Below are 16,491 nucleotides of genomic sequence, written 5' to 3'. Positions count from 1 at the left end.
TGGCTTCCCTAGAAGCCACTCATTTAAGTTCTTGCTGCACAGGCAAGTTCCATAGAACAACCCATTCATGAAAAAACCCTGGCACTGAGTAAGTCCATTAGTTATAACTTTCTTCCTCCCTCTTAGAATTAACTCTTAATGCAGAGTAGTAGAGCATGGGAGGCAACAGTGATGATGTGACCAAAAGCATGGGTATTAGAACCAATCATTCTGAGTGCAAGTCAGAGGTCTGGCACCTAAAGGAGCTCAGGCAAATTACTTAACATCTGTAGGCTTAGCCTCCTCCTCTATACAATAGGGATAATATCCCTAGCTACTTCTTAGGATTATTTTAAGTATGAAGAGATATAAGTGATGAAAAGATCTTATCTCAGTGCTTGAAAGCATAATTCCTCAAGAAATATTGATTGCTCTTAGTGCTAACTTCCAGAATAGTGGGATGAGGAGTTCCACGGAGCTCCTGAGAGAAACAATGACTAGTGAAAAATATTTTTTATTAAAATCTCTTTTAAAAATTGAAATGAAAACACTAATTCAAAAATATATACGCACCCCATGTTCACTGCAGCATTATTTACAATAGCCAAGATATGGAAACCATCAATGGATGAATGGATAAAGAAAATGTGGTGTGTACATAAATGGAATACTACTCAGCCATAAAAAAGAACGAGATCTTGCCATTTGTGACAACATGGATAGGATCTTAAGGGCATTATGCTAAGTGAAATAAGTCAGAGAAACACAAATACCCTATGATCTCACTTATATGTAGAATCTAAAAAAACCCCAAAAACCCAAACTCATAGAAACAGAGAATAGATTGGTGGTCACCATGGGCAGGGGGTAAGGGGTGGGCAAAATGGGTGAAGGGAGTCAAGAGGTATCAGCTTCCAGTTGTAAAATAAATAAGTAATGGACATGTAACATACAGTCTGATGACTATAGTTATAAATACTGTATTGTATATTTGAAACTTGCTAAGAGAGTAGGTCTTAAAAGTCCTCACTTTGAACATACCTATTATAGTTTCTTTGGACCTGTAGAAAAGAGATATAATGCCTCAACCCCTCAGATTTATCCTATCTACTTGTAGATAACAGTATGAGTTTCAGAGTTTCATGAGTTCAAATAATATCTCCACCACTTACCACTTACCACTCTGATTCTGGAAAGTAAATGGAGATGTAGGGCCCACTCCTTTGTTATTTTGAGGGGGCACTGGCTATGTGGATGTCTGTGGAAGATTGGACATTAATGACTACTACCCTAGCAGCATCAATGGGGTCATACCATGGCTGAGCTCGTGATCAGAAGAGGACCAAGGTGAAGAATTTATCTATGTAGCTTATTCAAAGAAGCAGTGCCCAACAGATGGTAGACAACTAGCATTCCACAGGAGCGTTGTGTAACAGAACGATAGTAACAGTAGCAACTGCTAAGGACTAAGAACTGCCTCCTCTTTGGTTTTTCCAGAATAGTAAGCTCCAGGGGTCTTATGAAAACACATAGGTAAAGAGAACCCTAAAACTGTCTTTACTGAGTAAAGAAATGTGATGTTTCTGTGTCTGGAGTTCACCAAACAAATCCCTACCCTGATAATTAAGAGATCTTCACAAGTGGGTTCCTTCTGTATTCTATTGCTTGCACTGAAGATCTCTAGTGTCTGGTCTTGACCAGGGATTATGTCAAATTCCCTTCTGTTCCAACGCCCACATGAGAACATGAGGTTGCAATGCTCAGATCATTCTCTCCCGTTCTTATGCTTCTCTCTTTCTTCCCTCCCCATTTCCTACCTACTAAATCTCTATCTACCTTTCTTTTCTAGAATTGTATTTATTTTAATAATTACAAATATACCTAAGACTTTCAGTCCTGCAGTATGAATGAAAACTCATAGACAGTCTCTTCCCATTTCAGAAGATTCAGATAAGGGGCCACACCATGATGTATAGGATCTCACTGCCTAATGGGTTGCCAAAGCAGTCAGACTACATAATCCAGAACTGTAAAGATTTAGCTTCCCTTTAGGGTAAACATTATTTTTCAAAGGTTTCCAGCTTAGATAAATTTCAGAAATATTGGTCTACATAGAATTCTGTGTCTGTATATATATGTACGCACCAAGAGACAATACTAATAAAAAATGTACACATTTCACAGGTACACAACTGAATGGATTATTGAGGCAATTATCAGGTTAATTTAATGGAAAAAAGTTCTGCAAGTCTAATGCTTCATGGGAAATTGTTCCCATGGACTTGTGGAAAGGAAACTCACATGAAACATGCATTTTGAAGTCACTTAGTAACCTCAATTTTTAGTATGAGGCATAGAGAAGGGCAGAGATTTTTCTCAAAGCCACATAAAAATTAATGGCAAAAAAAGTTTTTTCCAGTGATCCTTGTGATAATAAATATACATGTGGATCTGGGGTGGGGGGCTCATCTTAACTGGGACAGGCTGCACATCCCTTAGAGGTGCTTATAGTATATGTATAGCATTTCAGTATTAAAATAAAAAAAAACACTAGCCCTGGTATGAGCATTTGCAATAATTACAGTATAATATTCCCTAGAAGCCCCCAGATGCAGTTAGTTCAGATGTAGCAATGATTTAGTGTTGCCATTTACAGGCAAGCTGCAGCATAAACATGAAAGAGTCTGGAAATTGTTAGCTTTGGTGAGGAAGTGATTCAAATCTTCAACTATGAAGTCTAGGCAGCTAGGGAGGAAAACTCGACCAGGTGGGAGCTTGCAGCCAAGAAAAGATGGGATGATTAACCATTAGAGGATGAAGGAAATGGAGGACTACATAGAGTGGAACAATAAGTCCGTTGGAGAGACCTAGAAGGATAGAAGGTTGCAGTTAAACTTTGACATATAAAATTGTAAGATTTTGTAGGAGGAAGATGGCCCAAGGATGACATGTTTTAGGATTTCTCTGGTTGAAATGGGATGGGATCAATGGTCAGTAGAGTGAGTTAGAGAAGAAACAGAGAGCTGGGTGTTAAATAGGTTATCCACCTAGAATTTTAAAGGATCTAAGGAAGAGAGAAATACTTGAGTAGGAAAAAAAAATATGTCAGGTAGCAAAGTATGTCAACAGAAGACAGCAATAAGGAGGGGTAAAGAGTAGTAGAACACAGCGGCATACAACTTGAAGGAAGAGGGAATTTTACAAGACAGGAGGAACATTGTTCTGGAACCATGCTGAAGCAGAAGGTATGTGGACTGAGGGAGGATGAGCCTTTCTTTTGAAATGGGGGCAAAGGGAAACAAAACTTGCAGAGAGGGAGCCAGATTTTGTCAGAGCAAAAAAGAAAGTGTATCTTATATCAAAGGATTAAAATAAGGGTATTTGCATTGTAGAGGGTTCCAGAAGGCATAGTAGAAATGGATGGGGAAAAGAGAAGGATTGGGGGGAGGACAGTCAAAGAAGAGAAAGCACCTAGAAGCATTGGGAAGGGAGTCTATAGGAGTATAGATGATGAGTAGAAGACAGTGTTGCATTTTAAGTATAGACTCTGCAATCCACCTTGGTTTGGATCGTAGTTCCACTGAGTCACTAGCTGTGTGTCCCTTATCTAAGCTCTCTAAATAAGTCTTATCTCTCAAATGGGAAAAATTGAATGAGATAATGCACACACATTTTTAATCTAATGCCTTAGACAAAGTAAGTGCTCAATTAAATTATGAATATAGGTACATTATAACTTCAGGAGCCTGAGGTTGTCAGATGTGTGAAATATAGCAGAATTGGGTAGCTTGAAGGCTCATGCTTTCAAACAGATCCTTTGTAGAGTCATATAGGTGCAAGCTATGACTCACTGGTAACAAGGAAGAAGCCAGATGAAATTTTGCTTGATGAAATAGGCACTTTGCTTATTACGTGAACAGTGTAGTTGTAATTTCGGTGCAGGATGAGATGTGCTATATTAGAGAGTCTATAGGGAGGTATAGGCGCAAAGACGAGTGACTAATTCTACCCACATGGAAACCCAGGGAGGGCTATGCCTAGGGCTCACTACTGAAACTGAGTCAGAATTATGAGGGTGGAGTAGGAAAAGAGAGGGAACAGCATGTGCAAAGACATTCAGTCATGAAGGGCACAGGGTGCTGTGCTGAGAACAGCGAGAAAGTCAGTGGGATGAACCCCGGGTGATGGTGGGAAAGGAGTAGGGAATGAAACTGGGAAGTGGGCTGATTCTAAAGAGCAAGTGACAAGGAGCCGAAGAACAGTTGAATGACTAGTTTTGGATCAGTAAGAGAAATAAACTATGTAGGAAAGTCTCCCTACACTAGGTTCTCCACAGGAAAGATGTTCCTGAAGAAAGAAACAAGGAATTCTGGGCAAACAAAAGCAATGGACAAAATAGATACAATCCACTTTGAAGACTATATCCATAAGCATTCAAGAAAGATTATCTCTAGAGACAAGCATAACTTTCAGACCAGGGCCTGAATTCCATCAGCGTGTCATTCCTCATTCTGATTCTTCTTTAATCATCAACTCTTCCCTAAACTAATTCACACTAACGTTTCAATGACCTATTAAAAATTTACCAGGTCCAATCCCTCATTTCAAGATAAGGAGACTGAAGGTTAGCAAAGGTTAATCCCTGGACCAAGGATGCAGTGCTGGTTAGTGGCAGGGTCACAACTTGAATTGCAGCGCATTCTGAATGCCAGTGCAGAGAGCTTTCCGCAAGACCACCCTGATGTCAGTACAGCCCTTTCCTCCTGAGATCTGTGATGCGGTCTATATGTGTACAAGGGCTAGGGTAGAGAAAGAGAATAAAGGAGAGCAACTGAAAAGCCACGGAGAAGAGTATAGAAATGGCAGAGGAAGGAGAGTATTGAATTGTATTTATTGTTATAAGTAGAGCATACCTGTATGTGCTGTGACAATGACTTCTTGGTAAAGTTATCTTAGACTTTTCAGTTCAAGCAATTATATAACTGAGACTCATGAGAATTTCCCTTTTTTTTAAAAAAAAAGATTTTTACATGAAAATATTTAACATGGGTCAATAAATTCTCCCACAAGAAATTATAAAAAAAAATTATGACCTCTGGGAATGAAAATGTAGAGTCGATGTATAATTTCAGAGATCCAGGATTTGCAAAAACATCATAAAGAGATAGAAAAACTCAAAGAACTTGACCCAAGGGATTAACTTCTCCATAGAGAAATGTATCAATTAGGAAGCTTATCTGCAAGGAAGTACAGAAAGGAAGAATTGGAGTGGTGATCCTTGGTAGTACCTATCCTCCCTGATCTACTGTGAAGGCGTGTCCTGATACAGCCCCTGACATTCCAGTCCCTGTGGCAAACTGACCTCTACTGTGGAGATGGTTTCATTAAGACATCGAAGAGTATGTCTGGTGATAGCTGAACACAAAATCATACAACTCACTCACTGACCTGACCATTTTCCATGCTCAGCAAGCAAACTCAGTGAACAATTTTGCTTCCCGTGAAGATTTTCTTAGTGGGAGAATGAACTGGTCATATTGATGCAAATGTGCTCAGGTTTATGACAGTTAAATTTCTCATTGTAAATCAATATGATAGCCTTTGCTTTTTACATCATTCATCCAGAGCTTGATTTGTGGGAATTCATTCCAAAAAGACAGATATGTTCTCAGTATGCTTACAAAATTGTATCTCTGAGCTGGCAAGGCTGAAGGCCAGCCTCTGGACCATGGTGAGTTCTCTAAGCCAAGGACATCTTGTGAACCCCTTGGCAGCCAGTCAGTTTTTTCCTTGAGGCCCTTGATACATCTGTGTCCTGAGCTTCAAACCCTTACTATCTCCTACCCAGAAACATAATTAAGGCAATCAAAAGATTTTGTTCACCTTCCCAAGCAAGGATAAAATTCCCTTAGTAGGGTTATTTTTTCCAAGCCCAGGAAAATGCTAACTAACATATCAATTATCAAAGAAGCACTACAGAAAAACAAATGAATTTTTTCTTTTCCTTAAGCCTTCAGTTACATTTTACTAAGGTATCAAACCAGCTTTTTTTCCTTTCACCGTGGTGCCATTATGTAGAAAAGGAGTCTAGAGACAATAATCTATATTTCCAATGGTATGCACTAATGATTATAGTAAATTGCCATAAAATTATTGCTCTGTTTTAGTCAACACTGTATCTAAAAGGTATCTTCTGTGTTTCAAAGCAGATAAAATAACCTCATTTATGCTAATACCTATCTTAACACTCAGTAAAATTTTCCTAATGCGTTAATTATGACTCCAGATAGACCGATGATTATTTCATATATTCTAATTAGGAATCACTTTATTCAGTCAGCCATACACATCAGTAAACAAGTAGAATGAATCCCTTGGGGAGGTGATAAAAAGACAATGATTTCCTTTGCACTACAGCTTAGAGAATTTACCCCACAATCAAGGAGTAATTAGAAAAGAAAATGAGGAGTTAGAAAACATACTTGCAGGTGTGAACATTTGGCAAGGCTGTTTCTTTGCAAGGATGAAATGAAAATGGACATCTTCATTACTAATCATATATGGGGAAATACGTTAGCTATTGTCTCCTTTCAGAAGTAAGCAAAAAATACAATCAAATTAGTTGCTTTTGTGGGAGAACAATTTGGAATGTAATCATCTCATTTAAATGCTAGGTTCCCAGAAGGGAGAAAGATGAAACCAACTCAGCACATTTTCTAATGATTTATCCCTTTATTATAGAGATTTATCCCCTCAAGATCAAACTAATTGATATTAATTTTTGATGCTACCGTTTGTAATAGGAGCTCTCATTCCAACTTTTGGTCCATGATCCAGTGATTAAAATAAGGAGCAGAGGTGGTGGTGGAAAGAGGGAGAGTCATTACACTGGCTGATTTAACTACTATATGTAGTTGGACTTCCCATTTATCATCCTATTTTTAGCTGTCAAAGACATTTTCAAATATTACTGTGTAGAGGGAAGAGGTATGGCTTTAAAATACATGCATTCATTATACATATAATTTCAAGTCTGTGTCACAAATGCAAGCTGCGTTCTTCAGCTTTTGAGTTAATTTGCTCACTTGCCAACTATTGTTACCCAGCCCCAGTAAATACAATCTCATAACTAACAATGATCCACATTACTTAAGGTGAAATACTCAGAGTCCTTTAGTTCACATTTAGGGCTTGGAAGTAGAACATTTTAATTATCCGGAAAGCAGTCAAACAGCAAATCAAACATTAAAAGACCAATAGCATCTTTATAAAATTACAATTCAGCTTCTGGGCTTTCATAATAATTTGTTCCTCTGACCATGGAAAGCCTTTAGAAAAAGTCAGCAAGTCATTCTATTAGTCTTAACGGAGGAATAAAGTCTTGAACCCATGAACAACTGTGTGAAATAAGGGAGAAAGTTCCCAGCTTATTAAAATTAGTGTCAATCAGTTTAGACAGGTAATCAATAATTGTCCACTTACATTGTTCAGCCAGCTGTAATACTCAGAAATAAGCCTCATATCTATTTTAGGTTCACTGACACTTTACTAGGAATAAATTGTGGGTAGGGAAGTTGGGTCATTTCAGAAAACCTTGGAAAAAAAATTGTCAGAAGAATTGTAAACCTCATGCTTTTGGCTGGGGTTCTCCTATTCTAACTTGGACGATCATGAGAAGTTAGGGGAAAAAAAATTTGGAAGAATAATGCTCGGGCATAAACTTTGACAATGTCTTTTGAAAGCTTAAAGACTTGTTGAAATATATTTGCTAATGGGTTATGGATTTAGAATACCATAATAAAATATGTTCCCAAAACAGGATTTACTTCAAAAAGATCATAATTCTATTTCTAAAAAGGTGCATATTTAGACATAGGCCAATTATTTAATTTTCAATTCAATAAACATGAATATAAAATATATGGTAGTTCATGGAGGATGTATTGAATGGTTATGACAAATGATGGTCTCCATATGGTGGTTAGACTACTGCTTGTTTCACTTGCTTCCCAATTTCAAGTCTAATTTTCAGACACATGTTCCTTAAAAACCATTAGAGGAAACCACCTGGAGACTGAGATTCTTGTTTACTCTTGGAAAGTCTACAGACATATGAGATTGAAAAAGAAAGAGAGAGAGAGAGAAAGAAAGAAAGAAAGGAAGGAAGGAAGGAAGGAAGGAAGAAAGAAGAAAGAAAAAATATATATACATATATATTTATTGTACATTGAATATCAGTGATAAGGAAATACTAGAAAAGATGTTGGAAAGGACAGCGGAGGTTCTAGCCCAACACCTTTATTTTATAAAACAGAATCATGGAACACTACATCAAAAACTAGTGATGTAATGATGGTGATTAACATAACATAATTTAAAAAAAAGAATACAGATTTTTTCTTCCCCAAGAGCATCAATTACTTAAAGGCAAAGCACAAATTTGAAGGAATGTTTTGGGGCTTCCGATTCAGTGTTCATCCCACTGAATCCAGGAACCATATTTTTTTCTGTCCCTATAGTAGTTATTTCCCTTTTCCCTTAAACATTTTTTGATATACAAATAAATTAATGAAATAAGGAAGCATTTAAGCCTGGAATTAAGTTACCTCAAGCTTTGGGTCACTTTGAAACAATCGTTCACGTTGAGTGTGTGGATTTTTCCCTTCAGATTACTTAGGTCATAATAACAAATATATCTCACTGAGACAAAAGTGTGTCCATATTCAGTGAAATTCCATTAAAGTCACACTTTTAAGAATTCCCCTAGGAAGTTTTCAGCTTTCCATCATCCAACAACCTCACTAAAAAGGAATAATTGACCACCCCTCTGAAAGGTGAAAATCTACCAGAATGTAATCTCTGATTAATTCCTTTTTAATTTAGTTAATACTTATACAGCACATGCAGAAGTCTCCTCAGATATAAAACAAAACAGTCATAAACATAAACTTTATTATAAACCCAAGGTCTTTTAAAATTAAAGACATAAGATATGTTAAATACCAAGAGGTGGGTGCACTGAATGTCAAAGCATTCAGATCTTGATTGAAAATGTGACCACGCTGATTATCCTACTTGAGTTAGAATCTTGGCTGCCTACTTACTAGCTGTGTGATTCTGCTTCAGTTTTCTGATCTGTGTAATGAAACCAATAATGGTACCTCCCACTGTTGGGGCTTCTGTGAGAATTAAACGTATTAAGAAATAAATTCTATAAATAGCACACAGTAGGCACTGGATAAATACATGCTGCAATGACTATTGTTATTTTTGTTTTCCTTTCTTCTCCGCACCGTCCCATTTCTCATCACTGATCTTAGCAGCATAAGACTGAGGCATTGGCCAAAATTAATCTTCATATTTCAAAAAGAAAATAAGGAATTGCAAGAAAATGGGTAAAATATAGCAAGCACTTAGCTGAAAGTAATGTGTGTTTTTCATTTTCAAGTCACATTTGTGCTCTTAAATTACATATTATGCTGAATCATGGACGAATTAAAAATATTATGGAAGACACAATTCTGAGCCCAAATATAAAATTCCTTGGCTAAAACATTCATTCCAAGGTTAAAACCATAGGTTTGCTCTGGATTTAAATAGAAAAACAACAGTTTGTGAGGCATCTTGCATTAAAGAGGATCTAGTTTAAATTTGGTAACAATTTAATGCTCACGCTGCATTTCCTCTACAGACTCAGAAACAATTTACAAACAGGTACTGTATCATTATCCTCCTTTTGCAGACTCTAAAGCATAGGCGGAGATTAGTGTTTTCAGGCAAATAACCAAGCATTTCTTGGCCTGCTGCTGGGTACTGATGAGTGTCCTAGGAACTAAGGTATATCTTCAAATGTCTCATTTACTGCCATTTTCTTTAAAAAATGCTGATTGAAGTAGAAAATGAGTGAGTCATACAAATTTAATTTAACAAACATTTGTAAACCTAGAGCTATCATAGTTGCATCGGGGGACATCACTGAAATTGAAATAGGATGCCTTTCCTCAAAGAGAGTATAATTTTGCTGGGGAGATAATCATAATGATGATGGCTATGTATTTTGAGTGCTTACTAGGTGTCAAGCATTATATAGTAAGTTCTTGATACACATTGTCTCAAATTTATTTTTATAAACCACCCTATAGCTAATCTACCCAATTTATAGTTAAAAAAAATGAGGAATTAGAGAGGTTGAGACACTTTCTCAAGGTTCCATGGTGGAAGCTGTGGGAGGCTACTAATATATCTGCCTCACCACAGGTGAGCCTTCATGGATATCCCCCGTTGGTAGGGCTCTGAAATTCCCAGTCCAGTAGCCCTGACCTTCTGGTGACTAGACACAATATGCCTTCAAGAGCTTCACATTTACAACCTCACCTCCTCCTGTTCTTTCTCTACTTCCTTAAAGATTTTTGCATATAGATCAGTATCTTAGTTCTTGATGGTTTCAATAACTTACTCTCCTCCAAAGAACTCATCCTCCATTCTGCTCAGCAATCCACTCACTGACCTGAAGCACTAACTTCTTGCTTTCATGATGGCAATTGCAAGTATCACACGCCCCAACTGCCATCTCCTATCCTTCTTGCCCTATTGCCTCATTTTTTTCAATCCCATATAAATGCATCCCTTCCCCCAATCTTTCCTTCCTCTCAGGACCCCTTATGTTCTCATTTCCCTTCTTATCCAGTTCAGTTTTCATGGTCCAACCTAAGTACCTTGCTCCCTCTCCTTCTTATGTAGTTTCTTGGCAAAATCTAACCTTAGATAAATCCAGTGCTCCATCTACATTGTCCCAGTGCTCAGGACATCTGAATTGGATGAAAGAAAAACATAAAAATACTGACTTTATTTTATTTTTCCCAATTTTATTGAGATATAATTGACATATAATTGGATTAGTTTAAGGTATACAACATGACTTGATATATGTGTATATTACAAAATGATTACCACAATAAATTTAGTTAACATCCATCACCTCTCATAGTTACACATTTTTTTTGTAATGAGAACTTTTAAGATCTCTCTTAGCAACTTTCAAACTTTTGAACATACAATATAGTATTGTTAACTATAGTTATAATGCTGTACATTACATCCCTAGACCTTATTTATCTTATAGCTGGAAGTTTGTACCTTATGATGATCTTCACTCATTTTCTCCACCCCCTCCCTCCCCTGCCCCCAAATCTGGAAACCACCAGTTTGTTCTCTGTTTCTTTGAATTCAGTTTCTTTGGATTCCACATATAAGTGAGATCATACAGTATTTGTCTTTTTCTGTCTGGCTTATTTTACTTAGAATAATGCCCTCAAGTTTCATCCATGTTATTGTAAATGGCAGGATTTCCTTCCTTCTAAATTTATGGATGGATAATATATGGTGTGTGTATGTACATAATACCTACATACACATATATCCACACATTTCTTTATCCATTCATTTGCCAATGGACACTTAGGTTGTTTCCAAGTCTTGACTATTGTAAACAATGCTGCAGTGAATATGGGGTGTGCAGATATCGCTTTGAAATAGTGATCTCATTTCCTTAGAATGTTCCCCCAGAAGTAGAATTGATGGATCATATGATAAGTCTATTTTTAATTTTTTGAGGAACCTCTATATTGTTTTCCCTAATGGCTGTCCCATTCATATTCCCACCAATAGTGTGTAAGGATTCCCTTTTCTCCACATCCTCAAAAACACTTGTTGTCATTTCTCTTTTTAATGATAGCAATTCTAGCAGGTGTGAGGTGATATCTCATTATGCTTTTGAGTTGTATTTCCTTGCTGATTAGTGATATTAAGCATCTTTTCATGTACCTGTTGGCCATTTCTGTATCTTTGGAAAAATGTCTATTCAGTTACTCTGCCCATTTTTAAATTGGATTGTTTGATTTTTTGCTAATGAGATGTATGAGTTCTTTACATAGTTTGGATGTTAACCTCTTATCAGGTATATGATTTGCAAATATTTTTCTCATTCCGTAGTTTGTCTTTTCATCTTGTTGATGGTTTCCTTTGCAGTGCAAAAGCTTATTAGTTTCATGTAGTCACACTAGTTTATTTAACTTTTGATGTCTTTGCTTTTGGTGTTAAATCAAAAAAATCATTGCTAAGACCAATGTTAAGTTTAACCCCTATGTTTTCTTCTAGGAGTTTTATGGTTTCAAGTCTTATGTTCAAGTCTTTATTTTTGTGTCATGTGTAAGATAGGGCACCAGTTTCATCATTCTTTTCCATGTGTTGCTCCAGTTTTCCCAACATCATTTATTGAAGAGGCTATCCTTTACCCATTGCATATCCTCAGCTCATTTGTCATAAATTAATTGGCCATATATGCATGGGTTTACTTCGGGGCTATTTTGTTTCATTAATCAACATAACTGGTTTTACTCCTACACTATACTGCCTTAATTAGTATAGCTTTGTAATATAGTTTGAAATCAGGAAGTGTGATGCTCCCAGTTTTGTTCTTCTTTCTCAAAATTTTTTTGGTTGTTCAGATTTTTATGGCTCCATACAAATTTTAGGATTGTTTTTTTCTGGCTTTATTTTAAATGCATAATCATTCCTTTTAAGAGTAACTTTGGTGCTACAGAAGAATCAAACTAAATTTCCCTAGCTCAATAGTTTTCAAAATTTTCTGTTTCAAGACCCTCTTCTCCTAAAATTTATATATTCAAGAACTTTTCTTAATGTGGATTATATCTACCAATATTTATCATACTAGAAATTGAAGCAGAGAAAGTTTAAAGCATTTATTAATATACTTAAAAACAAAATAAATCCATTACATATTAACAAATATTTTATGAATAATAACTCTACCTTGCAAGAACAAAGTTGATGAAAAGAGTATCATTTTATATTTTGCAAATCTCTGCAGTGTCTGGCCTAATAGAACACAGCTAGGTTCTCATGTCTGCATCTGCACTGAATCTCCTGCAATATCATATGTCATGCTGTCTTTGAAAATTCCAGTGTATACTGATGACAGAATAAGAGTGGAAAAAAAGATAGTATCGAAAATAGTTTTGACCTCCCAGCCTCACTTAAAGGCTCTTGGGGGCCTGTAGGAGCCCCCAGTGACAACTTTAAACTGCTTCTCTAGTCATTCATTTCTTCACTCAGCTAGATAAATAAATACTTTCCCACTGTATTCTTTTCTCCTCAAACCTTCAATACCTACTCTCTTCTCTTTGCTCATAATTGACATAAATATGACATAATTCCTTGAAAAGTAGAAGCAATCAGAAGAGAATTTTCATACATTCCTACCACTTGCTATTAGCCTACCTTCATCCATTCCTGTATACTGTACCCAACCCCTGTACCCTACCTTGACTCCAAAGGAGGTACTTCCTCTTCCCAGTATTTCTCCTTTTGCCTCCTCAAGAATATTGCTTCAGCTTCTGCATCACTTTTTACATCTTTATTGCACCATTTCCAGCAATGTTCTAATTTGCTTCAAAAGATTGCAACATAAATTTTTCCCCTTAGTCCCACTTCCCTGTACAGTTATAGCACCATTTTTCTCTTCCCTTTGACAGCAGAACTTTTGACATAGCCGCCTACCTACCCTATCTCAAGTTCCTCTGCTTCCATTCTCTCTCGAATGCATTGTTTTCTGACTTTTCTCCCACCATTCCCTATAAAATAGCTCTTGTGAAGATTTCAACATGGCTTCTATGTTGCTAAATCCTTGGATATTTCTTTGTTTTCACCTTACTCAACTAAGCTGCATTTGACACATTAGATCACAGACTCATTCTTAAAAAACTTTCTTCATTTAGCTTCTACATCACTATTCTTTCCTAGATTTTCTCCTGCCTTACTAGAGACCCTTCTTAATCTCCTTGTTCATTCCTTCTCATCTCCCTAACCACTAGTCATGGAAATGATTCAGGACCCATTCCTTGGATGTCTTCTCTCTCTATGCTTTCTCCTTATGTAATCTTGTTCAGCTCATCATTTTTAAAATCATCCAAATTTACATCTACTCCAAAATTTACATTTTCACTTGGACCTCTCCACTCCACTCCAAACAGTTAGGGCCCACATAATATCTCCATTTAGATATCTAATATGCATTTCAAACCTTAAGATTGAACTCCCGGTTCACTATTCCTGTCTATCCAAACTTATTTTTCCATAATCTTCCTTAACTTCATAAGTGGCAATTAATCCTTCAAGTTGTTCTGGCCAAATAAAATCTTGGAGACCTCCAAACATAAATCAGTTTTTCCCACTTCTCAAATTGCTTCATTGACTTATCTCACTCATGAAAAACCAATGTCCTTCCATTAGCCTACAAAATCCTATACAACCTGGTCCTGTGCTGACTTTTTGGCCTTATCTTCTGCCATTCTTTCTCTGATCCAACCAACTCCAGCCACAGTGGACTTCTTTCTGATTCTTGAATGCCATGCTATATGCTGAGGGGTCTGTAGATATTTCATGTGTAATAGGAAGTCATTGCAAATTTTTTGCTCCATATCATTACTTCAAATAGATCAATCCTTGTTCTTTTGGAGTCTGATCAACCCTGGGAAACTGAGGCAGCATCTAAAGTTTGACACAGTGGCTCTGATGATCTAAAATTTTGAATTCTTTTTAAAGAACATTTTGACACTTCACTGGATTTCAATGCCAATTAGAATCTCTGAGCTGAGGGGTGTCTGAATGTCTCAGTTTGTTAAGCGTCTGATGCTTGATCTCAGCTTGGGCTTAGATCTTGATCTCGTGGTTGTGAGTTCATGCCATGCATTAGGCTTCATGTCCAGCAGTGTGGAGCCTAAAAAAAAAAAAAAAAAAAAAAAAAGAATCTCTGAGCTGAGTATTGGGTGGTTACAGTTACACTGAGAGAATTTGATTGCAAGGAGTAAAAATACATGTGTTTGATGAATGGTACAGAGAATGAAAGCTGTGGAAATTTATAAAAAAAAAGATAAATAAGAGGTCAGAAAAGTTTTTATGGGGAAGGTAGCTCTTTAGCTATATTTTGAATAGTGAGTAGTATGTGTGTAAGTTAAAATCATCATAGGGATAGTAACAAGAGGCTGAATTTTTTAACAAGGCAAGGAGGAAAGATTTAAAAGCAGGGCATCATGAAGGATTAAATTGACTGAAAAAATGAGTTTACATTAGAAGGTAAAGTGCATGAGATGTTTATACTCAGCTCCTCTAAATTTAATGAGCTTAATCCTTCTACATTCTGAAGGGCCTATAAATTCAAATCCATATAGTTTCCATGATAAGATTATAGTGATTTGTGTGTATTTACAGCTTCTTGGCCTGATTCTATTTTTTAGAGTAGAATATATTTATTTTCAAAATATGCAAACATTGGGTTTCGGTAGTCTTTTCTTCTTTTTCTTTTTAAGTGGAATAGTATTCACAGCCACATTGAGTTTAAAGATCAGGAAAGTCTTCAGGTAGTACTTTTCCTACAATGTGTCTGATTTGATTTTGAAGCAGAAATCAGATCATATCTGATTACCACTTGACTTGTGGCCAGCACCATTGTTAAGATAAAAAGCCGTCAGAGAAATATGTACAAAGTTTCAGTCTCTACCATAATGCTCTCAAAAATGCACTTTCCAATTCATTGTTCCAGACAATAAATAAATAAATAGATAGATAAATAAATAAGCAAGCATTCATGCTCAGAAACATGTCAATGACTCAGTATCGGTGTCCTTCCCCACCATCCATCAATTTTTTTTGTTCTATGTCAAGTCCTGTTTCCATAATCAATCTTTGGCTGTTTGTGATTGGGACTAAGCACATTTTGTGCTTTCAAGATATTGCAAGTAAGTACAAAACAAAGAGAAAATAGATTGTTCAAGCACAAGCTTTATTTATGCTCTGACACCAGTACCCTTGCCTTCATCTTCTTCCATGCATTGACTGATCTCCCAATATCTACCAAAAATATAAAAATCTTACTATTACGCAGCTTTTTGACAGCACAATGAAAATTGGTATCCGGAAGGGAATTTGGCCCATTCTTTGCTAAATTCTTCCATTTTAAGCCCCATTTGCTTAAAACAGAGAAAATTATCACTTCAGAGCCATTTAGAATGTATAGATTTGCTTTTTTCTTTTCTTTTTTTTTTAAGCATGAAAACAGAAGTTCAAATTTGGAGACAATAGTTTTCTTCCTTTTTAAAAAATCTTTTGAGATAAAAACTCTGCATTCTGGACAAGGACAATATCAATTAACAGAGAAAGTTTAGAAAATTCTGCCCAACAGATGATAGTTTTAATTACTTAACTACATAATTTCCAAGCTCCTATTACCAGTCATGGTTGTGTTCCTTTTTAACTGTACCAAACACCTACAAAATGAACATTTAAAGATAATTGGCTATCTTAGTATACTACTTTGTATTTGAAAGAATATGTAGGGATACCCCAAATTCAATAACCCAGAACATTTACCAGCCATTTTATGCCAACACTTTGAAGAAATAAGTTTGATTTTTTTTTTTTTTGGTTAATTTTTTT

The sequence above is a fragment of the Eumetopias jubatus genome, unplaced genomic scaffold (genome assembly GCF_037043125.1).
Source record: "Eumetopias jubatus isolate StellerSeaLion01/CBP00866 unplaced genomic scaffold, mEumJub1_p1.0 scaffold_13, whole genome shotgun sequence".
NCBI classification, from domain to species: Eukaryota; Metazoa; Chordata; class Mammalia; order Carnivora; family Otariidae; genus Eumetopias; species Eumetopias jubatus.
The sequence above is the reverse complement of the archived record's forward strand: the minus strand, read 5'-3'. Positions refer to the sequence as shown.